This window comes from Pseudorca crassidens, chromosome 16, assembly GCF_039906515.1.
Source record: "Pseudorca crassidens isolate mPseCra1 chromosome 16, mPseCra1.hap1, whole genome shotgun sequence".
Classification (NCBI taxonomy): Eukaryota; Metazoa; Chordata; class Mammalia; order Artiodactyla; family Delphinidae; genus Pseudorca; species Pseudorca crassidens.
In genome coordinates this window covers 2678520-2697237 of record NC_090311.1, presented here as the reverse complement: position 1 = coordinate 2697237, position 18718 = coordinate 2678520, and the positions used below count along the sequence as shown (strand labels likewise).

The 18718-nt window shown below is 50.6% G+C and overlaps 1 long non-coding RNA gene and 1 pseudogene across 2 annotated transcripts in view; both read left to right on the top strand.

Moving 5' to 3' along the window:
* LOC137208615 (uncharacterized) overlaps positions 1-18718 on the top strand; it is a 515571-nt gene that overhangs the window by 37929 nt on the left and 458924 nt on the right. The window lies entirely within an intron of this gene.
* LOC137209463 (small ribosomal subunit protein uS5-like) overlaps positions 1-18718 on the top strand; it is an 80278-nt pseudogene that overhangs the window by 34318 nt on the left and 27242 nt on the right.

Genomic DNA, 18718 nt, shown 5'->3' with positions numbered 1-18718 from the left:
TCTATTGATTGTGCCGTGTTCACGTGTTGTTCACACCTGACAAGCCACTCGGTTCAAGGGTAGGTCGTGTGTGCAGGTGGTCTGTTACGGTTGAAAGCCAAAACCACAGCATGGGGTACAGAGACCTGGAAGAGTTTGCGTGGGCTGTTGACCTCTGAGGCCGAGACGCTTAGGCGGCTGACAACCATGTGTCGTCCGGAAGGGCTGTATACACAGCAGGGGCACATCCCACCCAAGGGGGATGAACCCGGCCACTCTGTATAAACCCAGCGTGACCTGCCTGCAGTCCGGTGTTGATGTTCACATTTCATAAATGAGGAAATGGCGCTCAGAGAGTTAAAGTGGCTTTGCTCAAAGTCACGCATCTCAGAAATAGTCAAAATGTGGTTTGCAACCAGGCAGTTTACATTTTATGTCTTTAGAAAAAATACTCTAGAGTGCTGGTGGTATGATCGTTTTCAGCTTGCTGTCATTCTGCCTGTCACCTGGGTCCCATATCCTATGTGACTGCAGAGTCCCCGCGGATCTCACTGTGTAACAGTGAAGCGTCTCGAGAGGGCTGCTTTACCTGCCCCAGCGTGTGGTCTGGACGTTTGTGTCCCACCAAATTCCGACCCCCAAGTGGTGGTGTTAGGAGGTGGGGCCTTTGGGAGGTGATTAGGTTATTGGGTGGAGCCCCCACGGATGAGATCAACACTCTTATAAAAGAGGCTCCAGAGAGCGGGCTCTTCCCTTGCATGCGGCGAGGACACAGGGAATAGGTGCCGTCTGCACCTGGAAGAGTGTGTTTGCCCAGACCCGACTGTGCTGCCTGCCTGACCTTGGACTTCAGCCTCCAGATCTGTCAGAAATAACCGCCTGTCATTTATAAGCCAGCCCATCTGGGATACTTGGTTACCATCGCTGGACTGACACCCATCTTCCCAGGGAACCAGGCCTTGGCCATATCCATCTGTAAAGGTCCAGAGGAGTGGGTTAGTCCAACAGGCTGTCAGAACCCACCCATCTTCACTAGTGGATTGAACGATTTGAATGTGTATCTTTTAAGAAAGCTCTGCCTGGTTGCTTAATTGGATTATGGCAGAGCTCCAGCCCCGTGAGCACCCCCGAGTGAATGACACAGAATACCTAGAGGAGGGGCCGGAGGAGGGGAAGGCGCTGCGTGGGGCACCTGTGAAATATCCTCTGGTTATTGTGGGGGACGGAAGGGGGATGCTTCTCAACAAGACTAGCCTTGGAAGGAAGTCCCACACCCTGTGCATTTTTTTTTTTTTTTTTTTGCCGTATGCGGGCCTCTCACTGTTGTGGCCTCCCCCGTTGCGGAGCACAGGCTCCGGACGCGCAGGCTCAGCGGCCATGGCTCACGGGCCCAGCCGCTCCGCGGCATGTGGGATCTTCCCGGACCGGGGCACGAACCCGTGTCCCCTGCATCGGCAGGCGGACTCTCAACCACTGCGCCACCAGGGAAGCCCTGTGCTTTTTTTAAAAAATAAAATTTTCCTTTGGGAATAATTTTAGATTTACAGAAACGTTGCAAAGATAGTACAGAGTGTTGCCGTGTACCCCTTGCCCAGTTTCCACTCACGTCAACACCTTATAGTACATGTGTTTTATCACAACTAAGAAACCAGCACATTACTAATGACTAAACTCCAGGGTTCACCTGGAGTTCTCTAGTCCCCCTGCTGGTGCTTTGTCTCTTCCAGAATCCAGTTCAGGGTGTAAGGATGATGCTGGGTGTCGTTGTTGTGTCTCCTTAGGCTCCTCTGGTCTGGTCTCGTACTTCACCTCACTTTTAGTGACCTCAACAGTTCTGAGGATATCGGTCATGTAGTCTACAGTTTTTCACGGGGCGCTATGGCTTTTTGGGATGAAGACTGCACACGTGAAGTGTCCGTCTCATCACGTTGCGTCAGAGGGTACAGACTTCCAACAGGGCTTCCCACTGGTGATGTTAACCTAGATACTTGTTTACGGTTGGTTGTGTTTGCCAGGTCTCCCCACTGTCAAGTCACTTTCCCCCCCGCCGTCCAGACACTGTTCTGTGGAAGCATGTGGCAAAGTGCTGCCTTGCTCTGAATTAAGCCCTACTTTCTGGAGGTGGAAATAGCCACGTAAATTATTTGAACTTCTTCTGTAAGGAAGACTTACCTCTTCTCCTCATTTATTCACTTATTGTATCAACAGGGACTCATGCATATTTATCTTATAGTTTTGGTTATAGACCCATTTTACATTATTTCAGTTTTTGCTCAAATTGTTCCAGCTGGGGCCATGGGGAGTGCTTTGACATGTTCCTGTCTGTCTTCTGAGCCCTTCCTTACTTTCTGGTACCATAAGGCACCCCGTGCCCATCTTTTGTTTCCCCTGCCCTGCCCCTAGAATGAGACGTTTCTCCAAGCAGTCCTGGCTCCTTTTACTGGGCGATGGCGTTTGGAAACCCAGATCTGGCCCCGAGTGTGCATGTGCTCTTGGGCTGCTGTCTCTCTTGCTAGGAAATACGTGTGTTTGTACTGACCTGCGATTGCTCAGACACTCATGATTGTGTCTTAATGGTCCTAGACACGAGCCTGTGCCGACGTTTCAGACTCGAATCCAGGAGGAGCACGTGGCCCGTTCTGCCTCCTCTGCTTACCTGTGACTTTTCCTGTCCGCCAGTGAGGACCCTGCTGTCTCCATCCTCCACCCCCGCTACTTGTTTCACACCCATGTACATGAAGAGCCCTTTCGGGACCGTTAGCCCAACTTCTGTAGGAAACAACTTGGCCGAGTAGAGCACAGCGTCTGTGTAAGTTTCTTTGTCTTGGGCCTCATAGTTTCCAGCCAGAGCACTGTTTTCCGAGCTCCGAGGTCAGCTCCATCCTCCCCTTCAGTCAGCATGGCGTGTATTTGTCACAGTTTGATACTTTTGTCAGTTTTCGTTCCATCCTGGGGCCTCCATCCTCTTGGTTGATTCTTTAAAATTTGCGCTTGTTAAAGTTCACGGTCCATCCAGACGAGTTCCATCTCCTGACAGCCCCCACCTTACTGCGTTCCCTCTGCAGTAACCACTCCCTCCTTTCCCAGCGCCTGGCAACGCCCAGCTGCTTGCTGTCCCCAACGTGGCCTTTTCCAGGTGCCACGTGAAGGAGTCCTACGTACGGTGTCTTCCGGTCTGGCTTCTTTCACTTGGGTTGGTGCATGTGGCTGCGTGAATCAATAGCTTGTTCCTTTTCACCCATGCGCGGCGTCCCGCGATACGGATGTACCAGAGTTTGTTTACCAGTCATCTGTGCAAGGACTAAGTGGTTGCTACCAGTTTAGGGTGATGATGAGTCAAACTGCTGTAAGCACTCTGCAGGGTTTCTGTATGAAAATAAGACTTCAGTTCTCTGGGATAAACGCCCATGAATCCAGTTCTGGGCTGTGCCTTGTGGGGGCCAAGGCGGCCTCCGTGGCAGTCAGGCAAGTTCTGAGGCAGATAAGAGGAAGGTCGCTGTGGGGCGGGGGGACACTGCCCATCCCTGTCCCGCTCAGCTCTGAAGTCTGAGGTGAGTGGAGATCTGAAGGGCGTGGTGGTCACTCCTCCTGGGGCACCTGGAAGTTCCTCCCAGGACCATCCTTGAAGGAGGAGTGGCAATGGCACAGGAGGGGCTGTTGCGGTGACTGAGGGATGCGATGTGATGGGCGTCATGGAATCATCCGGCACCCTCTGAGGTGGGTACGACCAGCCTCATTTCCTGCTGGGGAAACCGAGGTACAGAGTTTGCTCACTTACACCAGGTCTTGCTGGTGGTGGGGCTGGGAATGAGCCAGACGGCTTGGTGCCAGGGTTCACCCCCTCCCCAGCACATCCCGCCACCTCTGGTGGCCTTGGTGCTGGACCTAGGGCTCTGGAGGTTTCCCAGAGGCAGTGCGGAGACGTTTTCAGCACAGGAGGAACACGGTTGTCTTTGCAAAAGGCCACGTTGGCTGCTGGGCAGATTGGAGGAGGTTCAGGCTGAGGGGCCAGTGCAGGGCTGCCACGGCTGTCCGTGTCGGCATCAGGGCTGTGGCTGCGGGGGTGTGAGGGGTGGGCAGGGCTCAGAGGCAGTGCGGGCAGGGTCCCTCGGGACTGGGTGGTGACTGGGTCTGGGGGGTGAGCAGGGGTCACTATGAATGCCTCCGGACTTCTGGCTAAGAGACGTGCCCACTTTCTAAGATCACAGGTATGAGGAGTTGAGTTGACTTGGTGTGTCGGCTGCCGTAACAAAACCAGAGACTGGGGGGTGTGGCTTAAGCCATGGAAATGGATTTTCTCACGATTCTGGAGGCTGGAGGTTGGAGGTCAAGGTGTGGGCAGGGCTGGTTCCTCCTGAGGCCTCTCTGCTTGGCTTGCAGACGGCCACCTTCTCCCTGTGTCCTCCCTTGGTCCTCCCTCTGCGTGTGTCTGTGTCCTCATCTCCTCTTACAAGGGCTCCAGTCATAATGGATTTGGGCCACCCTAACGACCTTGACCTCTTTAAAGGCCATATCTCCAAATGCAGTCATACTGTGAGGTTCTGGGGGTTAGGGCTTCAACATGTGAATTTGGGGAACACTGTTCAGCCCCTGACACTTAGGAATGGGGTTCGAGTGGCCTGTGGGACACACACGAGATGGAGTGATGGTGGCTTTTCAGGCCTGACGTTGAGGACAGAGGTAGGGGCTGGCGACTTGGGAGTGGGCGGTTTGCAATCAGAGGGAATAGAACCTTCCAGCAGATCCTGTTTTCCAACTTGACCACACAGCCTTCCATGCCCCATGATACAAGGTGCCGGTCCCATTGAGAGGTGGGGCCTGGGTTCTCTCTGCTCCACCCTGGATGGGACTGTGATCCAGAGGCAGTGACACCTGTGACTTGTGAGTCTGTGTCATCCACAGCGGCACCCCGAGAGTGCACCGGGCTCTCCTGGGAAGATGCTCTCAGCACCCCGACATCCTGCCGCTGAGACGGAAAGAGTGCGTGGGGAGCTGTTCCTCCAGATGCGTGAGAGCCGCCCAGCTCCAGACCTCGGGACAGGATGATGTGTCCTTGCTGTTGTCGTGAGCCCCTACATTCTGGGGCTGTTGTGTTATGCAGCAGTGGTAACCGGAACCACTGTTTTCTCTCCAGCTTCAAGGAATGAAGTAAGATTTATTATACGGTGCTTTTAAGCTTAGTTCGGCTGAGACACAGAAGAAGTGAAATATGGTCGCTTGTGCTTTTCATTCTCCTGTCAATTTATGGACAAAGTGGAGCGTGGAGCCAACACTAACCCGAGTTTAGAAATGGCAGATTTTTCAGAAGTAATTCACTAATCAAACCTAATGGTCTCTGATGTTTTTATGTGAATCTCAGAATTCAGTTTTGCTAATTGTCTTCTTTTTATTTTGTGATTCTTCTATGCAAGTTAGTCAGATGATCTCACCATCTCCAGTTGGAATGAGACCTTCAGTGTAGAGATAGAATTCTAAGTGTAATTAAAAAAAAAAGCACGTGGAGGGAAGTTTGATTAAATAGGCTTTTATAGCCTTGGTTTCTAAACAACAAAAGTTAATCACAGTGGGCGCTGGCACTTCACAGAACTCTTCATCCACGGAATTCTGAGCCGTTTACTAAAACTTGAAATGTTAGTCTGGTATTTATTCACTATGCAAATAAAGCACGTAAGATATTCCATCAAGCTCTTTAAATAGTCAGCCAGACATGTCTTCCTTTATTATTAGGTCAGGAAGCTCAAACACATTTCCTCCTTATTGGCTTAACTAGCATATTGAATATACAATTTGGTGCAAACCTATTCTTTTCTCATCAAAGCCTGAAACACCAGCAACTGTTTTGTGGGATTTGAAATTCTATTCTTTAAGGTAAATAGCTGTGTTTCCTATTAATGCCCTCGTTATTTATTTATATTCAGACAGGAAGGCAGCCATGGGATGAAAACATTCATTTAAAGGCTGGTGGTGATTTTCTGTTTGTTTGATGCTGAACTAATATTGGCCCACTCAGAAGTTAATTTCATTCTTTCTGTTTTGATGGAAAAACCTCCAAAGCAAATGACTGTGGGCCGTTTCTGTTCCCGAAGGCCGTGATAATACTTGCAAGTTCTTGGCTACGGGAATCCCGCACTTGGGCTGCCTTTCCTGGCCTGTCAGCCCACACTGGGGGAGGGTAAGGGATGCGGGGGCTCTGTCAGGGGCATCTTGGGCTCTCCAGGTGGGATCCGGGAGAGGGGGAAGGGTATGGGGGCAGAGGGTGGATCCAGGGGGAAAGGAGGCCTCTCCCCGGCCACAGCTCCTCTGTCCCAGGCACCAGAACCTGCTCCCACGGGAGATTCATTCCTGGGGTTTGGCCAGCACCTTCCCCAACGCCCCCCCCGCCCCCCACCGGTTTTTAAAAAATGCAAATTATCCTCAGAAGAGCATGTGCTGGTGTCATTAACATTCCCTGGACCTGGAGTGGAGAGATAAGAAGAGGGTGGCCTAGGAGTCTGGGGTCCTGGAGGGAGCGTGCAGGGGAGTGGGAAGCTGTGCTGGGGCAGAGCAGGCCGGGCTCACCCAGGCTCAGACTCCCACGGCTGCACCCGCCTCCCCTGTTCCCAGGTGGAGTGGGGGCATCTGGCTGGGGAGGGTCCTGTGATGCTCTGTTCTGACCCAGCCGCCCAGATCCTCCCCACCCGGGTCGCCCTACAGCCCCACTTCAGAGACCTTCGGGTGCGCGCTGGGGCCGGTGGGTGGGAGCGCTATCCCCGGTCCTCCCGGCCCGCGGACCTCCCTCCTCTGGAACCGACGCCCGCTGGTCCAGGCCATCTGCTCACCTGCTCAGACAAGTCTGCCTTCCAGCTGCACTCAGAGCTGATCTTCCCGTGGAAACCATTTAAAGGAAACTTTGCTTGGAAGCATAAACCGAGTAGGCAGTTCACGCTGCTTTCGTTCTGGTGGTTGGCGACCTGGGAGTGCCGGGTCCCTGCCTTCCCGGCCCCTCTCTCCCGCCACAGTGGACCCTAAAGAAGTTTCCAGAAACTGTCAGCTCGGTTTGAAAAAGTCTGTGGACGAGTTATAATTTTCTGTGTGCTCTGCACGTGTGTGACAATTTCCCAGGACCCTTGCGGACGTGACATGTCGTATTTCGTCTTTTCTCTGAACGGAATCCGTTTAGCTTCTCATCACCTGGTTGGTAGGTGGGCATGGAGTGGGGTCTGGGAATTCTGGAGGCTCCTCCCCCGGCCCCTGGGATCTTACCAGGACCTGGGCACGGGCGAGCCCCTGTCCTCCTCGTTCCCCTCTGGGATCCGGACCTGCTCCCTGTCTAGGCTCTCAGGTCCGAGCGAGGCCCCTCTGGAGGCGACCCCTGCTCCCTCCTGCATGACCCCATGCCAAGGTGTGTGGCCCCATAGTTGGTCCTGCGTCCCGCTGCCCTGCCGGGGAGGTCCACCACAGGCCCCCATCTGGCCAGCCTGGGAGTTACTCTGCAGGGAGGACCACAGCCTCTCTGAGTCGGGAACCACAAGCCTCAACCGTTCCGTTCCAGGGAGGCTCCGGCTCTGTCCCTCCTGATGGGCTAGAAACACCAACCCTGGGAGACCCTCGGAGGGCGAGGAGAGGCTCGGCTGGCCATCCCTGGACCCAGAGAGCAGCACGAGAGGTTATTATGTCACTTACATTCGTTTCCAGTGGCTGCAGTAACAAATTACCACTAACGCAGAGGAGTGACACAGCACGAACTATACCTAGAGTTCCAGATGGGGCAGAAGTGCGACGTGGGTCGGCAGGGTTGGTTCCTTCCCGAGGCGGGGAGACTTCCAGCTCCCCGCCCTTTCCGGCTTCTGGAAGTGCCTGCGTTCTTGGCTGACACCCCATAATGCTCCAGCCTCTGCGTCTGTCGCCATCACATCTCATTCTCTGGTCTCACCCCCTGTCTCCCTCTTATAAGGCCTGATGACAACAGGCCCACCTGGGTGATCCAAGATCATCTCCCCGTCTCAAGATCGTCGTCTTCATCACATCTACAAAGTCCCTGCTGCCATGGAAGGTCACACACACACAGGTTCCGGGGATCAGGGCGTGGGCCTCCTCCAGGGCCTTGATTCTGCCGACCGCGTAACTTAGGTACATCTCACCCTGTGTGACATATCCGCTTTTCTGCCTGGTTCTCTGGACCCTGCCCCGGGCTTTCTCTACACTTGGTCTAGACCTTTTGGCCTCCCCTGGCCCTGTGTGAGCCCCGACTCCAGGGTGCTGCCGGCCGCCCTTTCTGTCAGGATCCTTGGCCGGCCCTTTCGCAGGCTGGGCCTCGCTTGGCCAAGCCCTGACCCGGCCCCTGGCTGACCCCTGCGCCTTCCAGTGGTGCCAGCGCAGCAGCATCCTGACCTGGTCCAGTCTGGGACTACTAACCCCTGGCCTGTGAGCAGCCCCTGATGGGCAACCTCTCCTAATTAGATTTCCGGAAGTTGGTTCAGGCGGAACTGTGGCTTGAGAAGCTGAAATTGTTAAAACAAATGTCTTGACGCTCCGATGCCACTGGCCCTTTCACCTGCATTTTGGGGAGAGGACAGTCCAGGCTCTGGGAGGCTGTTCAGTTGTTGGGGCCTGTCTGGGACGTGGCGGCTAGTTGGGGCCAGGTGTCCCTGCCCTGCCCGGGCGCTGGCCCCATCTGCTTCCAGGTCCCCCCAGTGGCAGCTGTAGCCCCAACTGCACGAGCTTCCGCAGGTGTCAGGGCTTGATTAAATATGACAGGACGCCTTTAAGAACTGTGTTTTCTACCTACCATACATAACCTGCTTCTCTGATGTTCTCATGTTGCTTTTGTGTCGGTGACGCACTTACATTATTTATCAATCAGCTTTTGGTTCTTAATCATGAAAGAAAAGTTAATCTGAATTTTTTTCCAGGAGTCACTCATTCTGGTTTTCAAATTAAATACATTTGTCAGCTTAATCCAGAAACCGGGGGCTGGGATGATCTGACCCTTACGGCGAGCTTCTGGTTTTCAGGAACATCGGGTTTGGGCTAATTTGGGGCTGGAGTGGGATGGGGTCAGGGCAGCTCCCCTCCCCCCATTGCAGAGAATGCGCCAAAGCCTTCCTGACTTGTGCGGATCCCCAGTGCTTTGTGTCCTTCTGACCGTCTAGTTTTTGTAAGTTGAGGCTGCAGCCTGGACACTGTCGGGTCCGGTTATTTAGTGACTGAGAAATAGGTGTTCATTAAGTTCTTTTCAATGAATCTGAGGTTGGTTTGCACCTGGGGCCCACAGCTTGTCAGTAAAGGTGCATACTGCACATTAATTACTTTTATTTGGGGCTGGTCCCCCCAGACTGAGACCCCTCCCTCCTCGTAGGTACCTTGTCACTACCTCGCAGGCGGTCTTCCCCCCCACCGACCGCCCAGCAATCACTGTTATCCAGAGGAAATCCCTACACCCAAAGGAAACAAAACGCAGCCCCCTCGGGTGCAAAGGGGTTTGGGAAATCCGGGGTGTGGACATCTCCTTTGTCTCCCACATCCCATCCTTCTTGAGGCCTCACAGCCTCCCAGACACCCCTGCGGTGACTGTCTGGCCAACGAGATGCTGGATGTTTGGGGCTTCTGGGATGGCTCCGAATTGTCCCTGAGCCCAGGGACGCAGGGCCTTTCCTTGCCTCTTCCTCTTTCCCCTCTGCCTTCGGGGTGATGTGGCAGCCTGAGGGACCCACGGGGAGGCCGACCCTCGCTGCGTCCAGCCACGAACCAAAGCCGTCTGCTTCCAGCCGTGGGCTCCCGTTAGGTTTAAGCCCCCGTGGGTTGCGTTTGTGACGGTCCTTCTGATACTGGAGCCCTGAGCATTTCTAACAGGCGCAGAAACGCCTAAGGATGCCACTCGTACTTGCCGAATAGCTAAACCGCCTCCACGACGTCACAGGGATGGTGGCTCTCACCACTTCGTGGCCGTCCTGGGGGCGTCAGTGGACGCAGCCTGAGGGAGGGCACGCCTCCAGACGTCAGTGCTCAGTGGGGACTCTGGGCATCGGGGCGGCAACTCCCTACTGAGTCGACCCCTTCCCCCGCCGCAGCACCGCCCCCATCGCTGTCTCAGCCAGCCTGCTCCCTGGAGATGGCGGAGCAGGTGGGAGAGCCCGGGGTGGGGGGACGGAGTCAGAGGCGCTTCATGGGGCGCGGGCGAAGCAGACTGCAGAGGGGAGCGCTTTGCTCCCCGGAGAGGGGAAGTCGGCCCCGTGGAGCTGGGGGCCGCTGCTCCCTGCCTCGCCCACCCACCCAGGGGGACGAGCTCCTGCTGTTGCGTCTTCCCACGTCGTGTCGGTCGTTTGGTAAGGGCAGAGGCAAGGCCCCCTCCTGCTCTCGGGGGCAGAAGATGGGGTGACTGTTATGGGTGCCCCTTGGTGCGCCCCCCGCCCCCAGCGCTGGAGGCAGAGCCGGTTCTGACTGTGGAGATGACAGCGCCAGTTTGGGAAGACGCAGAGAGGGACCCTGGTCCTTCTCCCCCAGGCAGTGCCTTGGCAAGGGTATGGGCAGGCGGGAGCGGCCCGGCACTGCCCCCGCCATCTGTCCTGGTCCTGAGGCCGAAGTCCCCCAGCCTGGGCTTGGTGGCTCTGTCTTCAACCCTCCAGCCACTGTCCCGGGATGGAAGGAAATGTTCCGGGTGGAAGCACCTGGAAAAATAACGTCGGGTTAAGAAAGGGCCGCTATGATTTTGGAGCGGTTGCGGCTGGACAACCGCAAAGCGGAAACACCAGGTGCAGCCGTCCTTAGGGCGGACTCTTCAGCTGACTCACCGGCACGCCTGCCGCGAGTCACCGCTTCTTCTCTGAGCCGCAGCTGGGCAGCCTTGGGTGGCACTTTCCATCACGAGTAGGGCAGCCGTGAGGTCTGCGCGTGCACGGGGCGTGGGTGTGGAGGACGCAGCCGGAGTCCCGGTCCCGCCAGAGGCGCGGACGCTGCGTCCCAGGTGTTAGGCAGAATGCTCTTCCCCACCCCCCACCCCCCCGACCCGGGTTCCCCCCAACCCACTCCTCACCTGGGGGAGGGGAGGAGAGTGGGCTGGTCTGCACGCCGGGGCATGGATCACAGTGGCCCCTGGGTTTTGCTCTGCGAAGCCCTGACTTCCTGACATAGATCCTCCCGTTAGCGTCTCTTGTCTCAGCCTTCTGACTTGTTAAAGGGGTGGTGGTCCTACTTTGCAAGGTTGTTTAGGGTTAAATGAGGTTTCTGTGTCCACCGAGTGGCACAGAGCCTGTTAACTACTAAGCTATTGAGGTAAGAGGTGGCGGGAAATACCCTAATTTTACGGGGGGACACGGAGGCCCCACTTCTAGAGCTTATGCAACTTAAGGTGGAAACAAATGAAATGAAGTGTGGACTAAAACCTGTATGACCATCAACTTTAGCACTGAGGGCGGTGTCCACCCGTTCTCCCAGCATCTGTGTTGGGAGTGCCATCACGCCCTGGGGTGGGGGGCACAGGGTCCAGCATATTTTGGGGTCTTATCAATATACGATAGGGATAAATTTCCACATAAACTTCTTCTCAACTGTTTTCATTACTCTGCTTTGCATTCAGAATGTCAGCATATCTCTTCTTGTTTGGCGATTGTACAGTTTGTTTTCCTAGTGGCTGGAAACCATGTTTTCCTCGTCATTTGCAAGACATTTCTCGTGCTGGTGCAGGCACCTTTCCCTAAGCTGGAGTGTCTCCGTAATACAAACAGAAGAGCTTTTAAAATTACCAGGACATCAGAGACTTAGGTTTGTTGTAAAATTTCTCCAGGAACACAGTCTGCATACAAACACCCAGGCTCCAGATTTGGCGAGCATCCCCCCCTTTTTTTTTTAAAAAGAAAATAAAGCATTTCTTAATTTAAAAAAAAAATTATTTATTTTATTTTATTTATTTTTGGCTGCATTGGGCCTTTGTTGCTGTGCGCGGGATTTCTCTAGTTGCCGCAAGCAGGGGCTACTCTTCGTTGTGGTATGCTGGCCATTCATTGCAGTGGCTTCTCTTGTTGCAGAGCATGGGCTCTAGGCACGCGGGCTTCAGTAGTTGTGGCTCACGGAGAGAGCACAGGCTCAGTTGTTGTGGCGCATGGGCTTAGTTGCTCCGCGGCATTTGGTATCTTCCCGGACCAGGGCTCTAACCCATGTCCCCTGCAATGGCAGGCGGATTGTTAACCACTGCGCCACCAGGGGAGCCCTGGCGAGCATCCTTTGAACACCTTCTCTGTGCAGGCTCGCCTGGGGAACTTTTTACCCTCACTCCCTTCACCCCAGCGTGAGTTCAGGATGGTGGGCACAGATGTTGGGGACAGGGCACTGGCCTTGCAGGGAGAGGCAGAGGCAGGCTTGGAGCCGAGGGGCCGAGCACCCCTGTGGGCATCACGGAGGTGATGGCAGGGCTGGCAGCAATGGTGGTGGCAGCAAGGACTTCCCTGAGATCCTGTTACGTGCATGTCTCTGTGCCAAGTGCTTTTCCTCTGTTGTCTCCTGTGGGGCAGGTCTGATCCCCCGTGCGCCTGGACAGAGCTGGTCCTCAGGATGGGTCGTGGGTGGGGCCAGCAGGTCAGGTTGCTTCCATGAACAGTGATGCTAAATATCGCCACCTTTGCATGGGCTCCAGAAAGTAAGGAAGACGTTAGGCGATGACCCCTGAAGGCCGTGCAAGCCAGCTGCTTGTTGGCAGAATTCACTGCCTCCTGTTCTTCCAAGCCCGGGCATGGGCCAAGTGCTTCTCCTGCTTTGGTTCTTTCTGGATTTCTCCTCTGCCCTCCTCTTCTGCTTTAAGCAAGGGCTCACATGATTGGGTAATCCAGAACAATCTTACTATATTAAGGTCAACACATCAGTAACCTTAATTCCATTGGCAAAGTCCCCCCTTCCACGCGAGTGATACCAGAGGGCACAGGTGATGGGGTCCGGATGCCCCTGCTAGCCTGGGCAGCGCCACTTCAGAGCCCACAGAGGCTGCAGACCCCTCCATTGCCCCCGCCCTCCCCCCTGCATGGCGTGTGCCCAGGTCGACACTGGCCAGACCCCTGTCCTCTTGGACAGTATGGTTTGCATGCATGACCTCCTCTTGGGGACCTGATTTCTGGCCACATCCACCCCTTGGTCCCTGTCCTCTCTCCTGCCCCACTTTCCTCTCCCTGCATGTTGACTGGTAAGAGTGAGGCTGGAAGCTGGGGTGATTTCAGCACACAGTAGGGAAACACTTTCCACACTGCCTCCCCTGCAGAGGGCAGTCAAGCTGAGGCCACACACTTGAACTTACTGGGGCTTTGTATTCTGTGGGGGGTTCCTGGTAGACAACATACAGTGTGTTATGAAGACCAAAACATATTATCTTCAGTTATCAGAGTGTTTAGGCCATTTACGTTTAATGCAATTACTGGCATTAATTAATTAATTATTAATATATTTGGGATTAAGTCTACTATCTTGCTTTCTATTTCCCATCTCTTCTTTGTGTTCTTCGTTCCTTTTTTGCCTCTTTTTCTGACTTCTTTGGGATTATTTGAATACCTTTAATATGTAATTTTTTTCTGTCTTTCTTTTTATTGACATGTATTTGACATATATTAGTTTCAGGGATACAGCATAGTGATTCAATATTTGTTTATATTTAGTTTTATTTCCACTATTTGCTTATTAGTTTTTATTTTGTTGTCTTGTTATTATTTTTAGTGGTTGCTCTAGGATTTAAATATAGTGTAATAGCATTTCTTTTTGCTTGAAGAGTTGCCTATATTTTTTGTAGTATACTTCTGCTAGAGATGAATTCTCTCAGCTTTTGTCTGTTTCAAAAAGTCTGTATTTTGCCTTTCTTTTTCAAACGTATTTTGCTGCTGAGCATAGAATTCCAAGTTGACATTTTTCTTTCAGCAATTTAGTGAAAGGAAAATCCATTGTGCTCTGGATTTTATAGTTTCTGATAAGAGCTCTGCCATCATTCTTATCTTTATTCCTTTGCAAATGGTGTGTCTTTTTCCTCTGCTTCCTTTTAAACTTTTCTCTTTAGTACTGGTTTACAGCAATTTGATTATGATGTGCCTGTGTTATTTTTAATTAATTAATTACTTAGTTATTTATGTTTATTCTGTTTGATACTTGTCCAGCTTCTTGGATCTGTGGGTTTATACATGTCACCTAATTTGGATCACTTTCAATTTTGATTTCTTCAAATATATTTTCTGTCACCCCTCTCTCTCCTCTCCACATTGGACTCCAATTACACATACTTTAAACCTCTTGTTCCAAAGGTCACTGAGCCTCTGTTCATATTTTTTCTCCCTGTGTTTCATTGTGTATAGTTTTTTTTGCTATGTAGTCAAGTTCGTTGATCTCTTGTATGGTGTCTGTTCTGCTGTTCATTTCATCAGATGCACTTTTAAAATTTCAAATGCTGTATTTTCAGGTCTAGAAGTTTTATTTGGGTCTTTAAAAAATATCTTCCACGTCTCTTCTCATTGTGTTCATGTGTTCCTTTACTTCCTTGAGCATGTAGAGCATGTTGATAATAGCTATGTTAATGTCCTTGTCTGGTCCTTGACTTAAGCCCAGGGCGCAGCATCTCAGATAGCTCTGAGGGACTGCTCTGAAGAGGTGAGGGGGGTGGGGGGGAAGCCAGGATATATAGTTTTTGCAACAAAGACCGGGTAGTTGCAATATCAAAAGATTATCATTCATTAAAGAAAACCAGACATCCCTAGTTAAGGAATTTAGCACTCTTCTGTGTATGGGAAGATGCAGGAGTCTGGGCTCACTGAAATCGTTCCTTTGATGTGCCCCTCAACCACATGGGGCCAGCGTCCTGTGCTTTCTCATCCTGAGTCTCCTCAGGGGACACCATCGGGGGTGGAGGTGCTGCAGCAGCTGACCGCTAGGTGGCGGGCATCCTGTTCCATCCTGAGTTCCCTCAGGGCTCACCATCTGGGTGGCTGTAATGTGATGGTTCGATGGCTGCAATATCCTTTGTTTACTGATATGACAGCAATATTTTTCATTCACAGGTTCCCCCCAAATGTTCTGTGGCCCAGAATCAGCCTCAGACAGTGAGCTCTCAATCCATTTGTTTTTCTTCCCTTAGGGATCACTGTCTTGCATTGCCTTTTGTCCACTTTTTTCTGAAAACAGTTGTTTTATATATTTTGTCTGATTTTCTAGTTGTTTATGGTAGGGGGACAGTTCCAGTAGCAGTGAATCCTTCATGACCAGTAACAGAAGTTCCTGAGAGTTACTCTTGAAAGACTGTTCTGAGTCCCTTATTATTGAAATGCTCTCTTGTCATCTTGAGGTGGCAGCTGCCAGAGCTGGCAGGTGTGGGGAAGCCGCAGGGTCCCGGCAGGGCAGGGAGCTGGAAGCCTCGGGCGGCTGTGGTGGTTTGTCCTTGTGATGCATCTGGACACGTGTGGTGCTTCCTCCTTGAGTTCAGTTCTGCAGGCTGTTACTCGATACTCAGTGAGCATCCAGGAACCTGCAAACGTGCTGTAGAGGTAGAAAATTCACAGTCGTATTAGGTATAGGACCTTCCAGATACATTACTTCCTCTTTCCTTTTTTAGATTTTAGGCAAATAGAAATGGTGTGTTTTCCCCTGAAAGTGTGTTTGGTGGCCCTGGTGGCAGCAGCAGTGTAGTTTGAAGGTCTGCTAACTGCAGGGAAGTGAGAACTAAATTTAAGTACAAAAGCAAACAGTTCTTAAATGCAGTTACCTTTCTTTTATTGCTCTTATGAAATCCTCAAAGTCAAGTTTGCATCCTGGGTAAGACCAGGAGCCCAGAATTCCCTGGGTCTGAGCTTGTCTCCTGCTTCCCCCTTTACTGGCTGTTTGATCTTGGGCAAATTGCTTATCATCTTTTCTAACCTCACATCAGTAAAGTGGGATACGAATAACACCTCCAGAGGGGGTTGTTATGAAGATTGAATGAGCTGGTACACGCAAAATGCCGAGCGTATAGTAAGTGTCCGGTGAATGTTAGCTGCTATCACTGTAGGTATTGCCGTAGATGGCCACGGATGTTTTCTTGCGTCCGGTAAAGTTGCAGGACTACTTAATCAATGGGGTGACTGTCACAAGAACCACACAACACATGGGCCTACTCAACCTGGTGATTCCCAAATGCCTCACAGCACTGGCTGCTCCCAGAATACCTGGGGAGCTTGTTAAAAGACGGGTACCTGGCTCCACCTCAGCCCAGCTGGATCAGAAGATGTATGTTTAACTGTTCCGTGGGCAATTCTGATCTATGGCCAAGTTTGGAACCATTAATTTGCACAAAATGAGTTTTTCTTATTTGGTCAGTAAGTATTTAAAAAACAAGTGAAATTTTGAAAAATCAACAACCATAAAAATGTACTAAATGCTAGAATCATAATCCAGTCGAAAGCCTGGAATCCACAGAATTTCTGTCTCTAGCTGTTGGACGTAGATTAGGTGCGCTGCAGTGAGACAGTAAGTTATGTTCTTTCATTTTTCAAGGTGCTTCCTAGCTTTGTTTTTTGCCTTTTTTATGGTCACGTTGGAACCAAGCAATTGGTGGATTTAGGTGAAGAAATCAAAAGATTGGGAAACCTTATTAAATCTCTTAAACCCATGTGTATCTGACAGAGAGAAGGGCGGAGAAGCCTCCCCGTTCCGGCCACTGGCCTCAAGCCCATCAGAACTTGCCCTTTGTCTCCTTTGTAAACCCTGAAAAGCTTTTTCTCTTGGAGTAGTTTAGAGCAAATACCAAACATCACATGATTTCTCCCACAAATACTTTAATATCTATTTGTAACAGGTAAGAACTTAAGGAAAACATAACCAAAATTCCATTATCACATTCAGCAGAATTAACAGTGCCTTCTTAATATAATCTATACCCAACCCATGTTCAATTTCCCCCAACTTCCTATAAAAATGTAGTTTTACAGTTGGCTTGTTTTCAATCAGGAGCCAAACACGGTCCACACGTTGCCTGTATTTGACACGTCTGTTAACTGACTTTGAATAAACCGTGGCTCCTCTTTCTTCGGCCCCTCCCTTCATGCCAGCGCCTTGTGATGGAGCTGGGACATCTGTCCTGTAGCACCTCCCAAGCCGTGGGTTCAGTGATGGTAACTTGTGGTTTTGTTTAATGTGTTCTCTTATCACTTCCCTTTCCTGTATGACGGGAGTTAGAGTCTAGTGTGGAACCAGCTTCATTTTTGTCGTTTGGTGAAAAGGAGGTGCCCAGGGGTGTGTGAGTCAAATTCAATCTGCACGTTTCTTGTTCTTCTCCTCTTCACTCTCTCACACCCCTTGCAATTTATTTGTTGAACAAAACCATTTTATTGGTCCTGTAGGGTTTTCCGCAGCTTGGGTTTTGCTGGCTGCATGGTGTGTGTGTGTGTGTGTGTGTGTGTGTGTGTGTGTGTGTGTGTGTGTGTGTGTGTGTGTGTGTGTGTGTGTGTGTGTCACACGTTCCCCTGTATTTCCTATAAGCTGGTAATTAGATCTCAAAGTTCAGTCACATTCAAGGTTGTGAGGGTTTTTCTTGGCAAGAGGGAGATGTATGCACTTCCATTAAGAGGCAAGGATGTCTGATTCTCTCTCTTTTTATGACGTTATAAGCCATCAATGATCAGCCCAAATCCGTTAACTTACTAGGGATTGAATTTCAAATGGTGTTATTATAATTCTTCCTTTATTAGATGTACTATTTCTACGAAAAGAAGTTTCTCATTAATTTTTTAGTTATAAGAGAAAGTCCATACAGGAAAGGCAGGATAGATGCTTGATCCATTCCCTCTATTTACTATCTTTCAAAATGATGACCTGGTTCTCTAGCATACTCCAGAGGTGACCGGTGAGTCTTAAAAAATGATTGTTATGAACTTGTGACTGTGAACAATTTGATACATTGAACCTGTTGCAGTTATCTTTATTGATTCTGAAATTGTCCCGTCTTGGGGCTGGAGAGCATCTTCGCGTTGGATTCCGAGTCCTTTTGGCCTGACCCGGTCTTTGGTAACATCTTTGCTTTTCTGCTAAGACAAAACGTTCCCGGTTCATTTTGTACGTTTTCCATCTTACTGAATCAGACATTTTAAAAGAAGGTTGTTTAGTTTTAGTGTGACCTAGAAAATAAGGTGGTAGGAGTGCTTATTGCTACTGGGTTGGTTGTTGCTTTTAGGCTTTTCCAGTGGTCAGGCTAGGAGACACACATGTTTTTAGAGATAAAGAAACAATAACTTCATACTAGTTGTTTCAATTAAAATGAAAGCCCGTAGAATTTTTATTTAACCTCATTTGTCCTATGTCTCTATCTCCCTTTCTCCCATGCTGAAAATTCCATCTCCCAGTTGCACCAACGTAATTACTGATTTGCAACACACCCGCACACACAACAGTCTCAGAATAATGCCACCACCATCACGCTTACCTCTAACACTGCCGCCACTGATTCGTGAAATCAGTTTAAAAGGTTCTCGCAGTTCTTTTTGTCCTTAGACTATATCCCACTAGGATGTACAGTTATCTTGCTGCGATTTAAAATTATTTAAAATAATTCCCCTCTAAGAAGTTATGCCATTAACTTAAGACACAGTTATGTTCATATGGCTCAACTTTGAATTTTAGGGACTGATTTTAAATTTAATTTTGGTTTATAGATACATGAAATAGCTACCTGTTTCCAAAGTCAAATCTATAGGACAAGGTATATTCACAAAAAAAGTGGGCTTCTCTCCTTGTTGCTTCCTCTCTGTTCTGTCGCCCTCCAAAAGTAACTGTT